The following is a 6,000-nucleotide window of genomic DNA, read 5'->3' as shown; positions in this document are numbered from 1 at the left end:
TAGATGCCTGCCCCTCGTTAAAAAACCTTAGTAACTCTTCATTCAGGACCGGGTCCCCCCTGGAAGCCTTCCTATCAAGTGACACTTACCCCCATCTTTCACAAGACTGTGAAAGGCCCTCCTACAAGATTGGGCTCCTGGAAGGCAAAGGCTGAGGGCCTTACAGGTCCCTGCATGTCCAGCTGTGCTCATTAGATGTTTTACAAATTAATCACTCAAAGGATTTCTTCAGCGGGTCTGTTCCGGCACCTCCACTATGCACCTGACTCCACTGCTTGGTGATGCATGCAGCATCTTATATTTCTCCTGGAGGCTTCTGTGCTATAACCACCGTTTTAACCAAAACAGTGGAGATCAAGTGATGACCGAATTATCCACTGCATGGAATTCCTCCAGCCGGCGTCCCAGCTTTTAGCATGGCCAATGGAAAATTAATTGGTCGCAAAGTGCATATCTAATTACAACATCCCGCCCCTGCCCGAGCGATGCGCAAACGTTAATTATAACATATGAATCTCAATAACCGACGGTGGCACTTAATGCCGCATTAATAACGCCACTTGTGTCCCCCCCCCCCAACACACACACACACACACACACACACACACACACACACACACACATCATCGCTCCCAGAGCATACATTACGCTTTCTCTTATCTGCCATTGGGACAGGCTTTATACTTTAAGCTCGGAGTCCTTATCCTCACAGCCTGCCTGATTCTAAAACCAAGTTATCTCCGCAAGCTCAGACGTTGCCTTCGCCCTCAGTTCTGTCCCCCACCGTGGAGGTCCCCGCTAATGCAAGAGGTCACAGGCATCGGCGTAGCAACACTACTCTGTCCAGGCAGTTCCCCGGCTTTCCCCCTGGGTTCCCAGCTCTCCAGGGCCCGCCATCCTAGGAAAGAAAGGCGAACTACATTACCCAGCAGGCTCGCCGTCTCCCTCTTTCCTTTCAAGTCTTTGCACGTGGCCGGAGGGGGAGGCGGGGCCCGGACGTCACTCTCCTACATTCTCCTTCCCTGTGTCAGTACTGGGATCATTTTTTTTTTCCTTCCTCTACTCCCTCCCTCTGCCTGCCCCTCCCTCCCTGTCTCCCTTCCCTCCCTCCCTCCCCTCTCGACTGGGTCGGTCCGCTGAGGTGCCGGATCCCCCTCACGGCTGGGACGCGCCGAACTCCCAGCAGGAGTCCGCTCTTTGGAGCCTGGTCCCTCCCTTCCCCTTCCCTGCCCCCTTCCCCCACCCCCGACGCGGGCTCCGCGCGGCGGCGAGAGGAACCCCGAGGTGAGCATCCCTTGTCCTCCCTCCTCTTTTAGTCACCTCGACTTGCGGGTGGATTCGGGGACCCGGGAGGAGGGATACGTGACGTGCTCTCGATTATAGATAAATCCGGGAAAACCGCTCCAAACAATTCTCCCCCTTCCCCCTCCCAGTGCTTTAGCCAGCCCGGTGTCCGCACCCATCCTTAGTCCCCTCCTCTGGGTCTAGTGGGTACCGCACTCTCCGATCTCGCCCTCTCCCAGGGTTTGTCCTGTAGTGGGCCCAGCTCCTCGCGCGGTGGGGACCGTGACACCAGAGCTCCGGAACCCAGAGGGGTTCCTGGGGGGAACGCGCGTCTGGAGCCTCACTCGGGCTGGAGCCGCGCGATGTAGCCGACGTCTTGTGCCCGGTTCCGACCCGCGGGGAGGAAGCTCGTGAGCAAGATTCCTTTCCCTTTTGTTTTGGAGCCTCGTTTGCTGCAACGAGCAGTTGCTCCAGCGCCAGGCAAACTTGCAGCTGTTCCGACCGCGCGCTGCGCCGAGGTCGGAGCGCGGCTGGGGAGGCGGCTGCAGGCGCTGCGGGCGCGGCTGCAGCACTCGGGCTTGAGGGAGGGAACCCACGACTCTGTGTGTTCACGCTGCCCTCCCCTGCCGTGCGGATGGCCATCCCTGCGAGCTTGGGGATGTGTGTGGATGGCTCTCGTCTAGACAGGCAGCAGACCCCTCCCTTCGTCCCCGGTGAGCCCGCCGGCCGTGGAGGGCGCGGCGGATAGGAGCAGTGGAGGGCGCCTTGGCGGAGCCATTGCAGTGACGGCTTTGGCCGTCCTACACCGTGGTGATTCTGCCGGGCTTTAAGGATGATCATTCCTGTGGCCTCTGAGTGATGGGGCCTGGGGGGCGTGGGGGGATAGATACGCCCTACAGAGCTGGGGTTAAGTTGACAGGTTCCAAAAAGCCGGTTCTTGCTGGCGGGCAGCCCGAAGACCGTGGAGTGGGCTGCTGGGGGGAACTAGCTGGTGATGGTCACAGGTGCAGGTTTTAGGGGGAGATGGGAGCGGTGGCTTGGCTGAGGTAGATGTCTACGGGATCGGGAGGGCCGCGTGCGGGTTCCTGAATGCCACAGGAGGAGGCATCCCCGAGACCCGGTATCGGAGCTGGTTGTTTGTTGGCACGAAAAAGACAGTCCAGGATTCAAACCCTGAACTCGGGCAGCCCTGGTCTGATTTTGAGGAGTTCTCAGGGTAGGGGCCAGGGGGAGTGTGAACTGGGAAGGGGGCGCGGCTTTTAGAGGGGAGGGATCGGTGGTTGTGCCCTGAGTGTCCCCACCAGGAGGGAGGCGTCGCCTCCCCCGCCCAACTGTTTGTGTGTGTACACACAGCTTGGTCTGGGAGGGGGCGGCATAGTGGAGAACAGCGTGGGGTGGATGCCTCTTGGGATTGGACCAGCTAGCCCCAAATGGTGTGAGTTGGGCTGTCTCTTATGTGTGTCCACACTTGGGTTACTAAGGAATCCTTAGGCTGGCTCCGGGGAAGACCTTAGGGTGGCTTGGGTTCTGTGGCTGCCTGGGAGTCCCAAGCTCTGTGTGGCCCTCCCTCTACGTTTCTCTCGTCTTCCCTAGCCCAGTGACTGGCTGCCCACCCTGCGGGCTGGGAGGATCCGCCCGAGCTCTAGTGTCCCTCATCCCCAGCAAACCATGTTTAGGATCCTTGGCCCCTAGCACGGAGGCTCCCGGTGATGCTCGTGCCTGTGCGTTTCCTGTGCGCTGCCTTCCCAGATCCTAGAGAGAATCCACGCGTTCAGCTACCCCTCCCTGATTTCTGTTCTTCAATTGAGAACCAAAGCCTGCCTGGCAGACCCTGTCTACCTCTGCCCGCAGGTCTGCCGGATCACACGCCTCTGCCTACCCCGCCCTCCCGGCTGTCATTTCTGAAGCTCTGAGATTATCCTTCACTGGCTAGGGGCCCCTGCACCGCCTGGACACCTCAGGCTCTGGTGTTGGGAGCCTCCCCAGGTCGAAAGTGACACGGCTTAAGCACCGCCTCTGCTCAGAGGGAGGCGCGGCACAGCACTGGGAGGAGCAATGGGCTGTCCTGCCCGGTTCCTCTTGGCCCAGCGTAGGGGCTGGGCCCAAACCTCTGGAATCTTGCTTCCTAGCAGCCGGTAGTCCATGAAAGGAAACCTCCGGAACTTTCAAACAACCCAATTGTATAGGAACAGATTGCCCTCAATAGACGCTACATAGTGTCATGATGCTCTTGGGTAGCCCAAGAAAAGTCCTCTGAGTATGTGAAACAGGACTCTGCTGATAGCAATAGGCTCAGCGGTGTGTCATGTCCAGTGCCTATCCTGGTGATGACAGTAATCTGCAAGGCTTTCTGGGTATCGTGCGAGGTGAGTAGATTGCTGGAACAAGAACATGTCTCTCTGAATTTACAGAGCGGGGGTTTCCCCACCACATAGTACAGTTATTAAGAGGATCCTGTGAGGTAGGGAAGGGCTAATCCCACTGTGCAGATGAGGACACCGAGGCTCAGAAAATGATGTCACTTGCCTATAGCCTTTCAATGGGTAAAGGACAGCTTTCTTCCTCTTGTGATTTCTCTTTGCAGACCTTTGCGTTTATTTTTAAGGCAGGGGCTCCCCAATGTTGCCTGGTCTACTTCTACTTCCCCAGTGCCGGGAAAATAGTTGTGTAGCTAGTGCCCACAGCTTTTTATTTAAACAGTGACTTCTTTCTTTTTTTTTTTTTTTTGTTTTTTTTTGTTGTTTTTTTTGAGACAGGGTTTCTCTGTATAGCCCTGGCTGTCCTGGAACTCACTTTGTAGACCAGGCTGGCCTCGAACTCAGAAATCCGCCTGCCTCTGCCTCCCGAGTGCTGGGATTAAAGGCGTGCGCCACCACGCCCGGCTTTTTTTTTTTTTTTTAAGGGGGGTTCTTGGTCCCTTGGGAAGTAGATAATTTACCCCAAGAAAGTTATCCTGGTACATATTCCTTGTCAAAATGTTCTTTTTGTTGTTGCCACTTTGAGACAGGGTCTCACTATATGTAGCCCTGGTTAGCCTCCCTAGGTAGACCAAGCTGACCTTGAACTTAACTACCTCTGGGGTGCTAGGATTAAAGGTACATACCACACCTTGTTTAAATTTCATCAAAATAAATAACAATGCATGATGAAAAAAGCTTCTATTAACCACAGGCCTTTATCATCCATCTAATAATTTGATGTTGATTACAGGCCAGCTGTGGTGTGCCTGTTATATATTAACATATAATAAGCACATAGGATACACAGACACTTGTTCATGGAGTTCTTGGTGATTCCAAGATGTGTTGTTTGCATTGGTTTTTGTTTGTTTGTTTTGAGACAGGCTGGCCTGGGATAGACTCATACAGCCCAGGCTGGTTGGTCTTCAACTTGCAGCAACATTTCTGCTTCAGCCTCCCAAGTGCTGCCAAGATTTATTCTTTACTGCTTTCGGTGCCATTAAACTGAAAATGTAACCCCCCTGTGTTCCTCCTTGCCTCAAGATGGTCAAGCCTAGGAATGAGCAAAGCATCCCTACTATGTGAGTGCCTCAGCATTTGTGCAAGTGAAGATTCTCAGACATGGGCTTGGGGGGGTTTTAAGGTTGGCAAACTGCTCAGAAAACTATCTGAGCCACCCATTCATTCACAAAGGTGAATTGGGCACCTTTGACTTTGTATATCTTGAAGTACATCTAAGAGGAATTAACAACCGGATCCTGCTATGTGTTGGAGCAGCAGTTCTCAGTCTGTGTTATGGCCCCTTTTAGGGGGTGTTGAATGGCCAAATGACCCTTTCACAGGGGTTACCTAAGACCATCAGAAAGCACAAATATTTATGTTATGCTTTGTGACAGTAACGAAGATTACAGTTACGAAGTAACAATGAAATAATTTTATGTTTGAGGGTCCTCATAACATGAGGAACTGTACTAGAAGGTTGCAGTATTAAGATGGTTGAGAACCACTGTGATAGACTCTAAAACTGTTCTAGCTGTTGTTGTGGATATAAGGGTTTCAGTTTCTCAAATGCTTGTGATGGACCCACAAAGGCTGTACAATCTGTGTTGCTTTGGGCACATGAAGGCAGTACAGCAGGAATAGTTACATGACAGTGCAAGAGTAGACTGCCAAGGAGGTCACCGATCATCAATATTGTATAATACTCATCCTGGGACTTAATCAGAGTGACATATGTTGGTTGCCAGGCCCCATATTGCTTTGTGTCTTAGAGCAAAGGTAGAGGGAAGCAGAGGTAGAAAGGTCCTTGTGTCTCTGTTACCTGAACTGCAGGCTATCTGGAATCTCTCGGGTGGATCTAGAGCTATGTCCTTCTGCAGGAGAGAGGCAGCTGATGGAGATGTGCCCTGAAGCCAACCAGCAAGTTCCTCTGAGACCAAGGCACTGTCAAGATGTTCTTTCTGCCTCTATCCCTGGTTCTAAGGTGCCGTGACTCAGAGAGAAGCTGTGGTTTTGGTCAAGGTCTCACTAGGCCCTGCATGGGCTTACAAGATCTGCGTAGATGTTAGTATGAGACTGTCTGGCCCCAAATTTACTTGTGAGGCCTCCAATCCCATTTCTACTGCCCTGATGCTAAGGTTATAGTCTCAGCAATGCTGATCATGATGGTAGACTCCGTAGGTTCGTGATGGAGATGCAGAACTGAGTTTCTGGAGAGACAGGAAACAGACAGGCAAATTACAGTTTCTGAGAAGTC

The 6,000-nt window shown here is 53.1% G+C and overlaps 1 protein-coding gene across 2 annotated transcripts in view; it reads left to right on the top strand.

Moving 5' to 3' along the window:
- The first annotated feature begins 999 nt into the window (after positions 1–999).
- Positions 1,000–6,000, top strand: part of Ctif (cap binding complex dependent translation initiation factor) — a 267,859-nt gene continuing 262,858 nt past the window's right edge. For both annotated transcript variants that reach the window (XM_029472081.2, XM_029472083.2), the window contains exon 1: positions 1,000–1,284. The gene's annotated coding sequence lies outside the window, so the exon portion shown is untranslated. The remainder of the gene's footprint in view (positions 1,285–6,000) is intronic.

The sequence above is a fragment of the Mus caroli genome, unplaced genomic scaffold, assembly GCF_978045245.1.
Source record: "Mus caroli unplaced genomic scaffold, Mus_caroli_1 scaffold_19, whole genome shotgun sequence".
NCBI classification, from domain to species: Eukaryota; Metazoa; Chordata; class Mammalia; order Rodentia; family Muridae; genus Mus; species Mus caroli.
The sequence above is the reverse complement of the archived record's forward strand: the minus strand, read 5'-3'. Positions and strand labels throughout refer to the sequence as shown.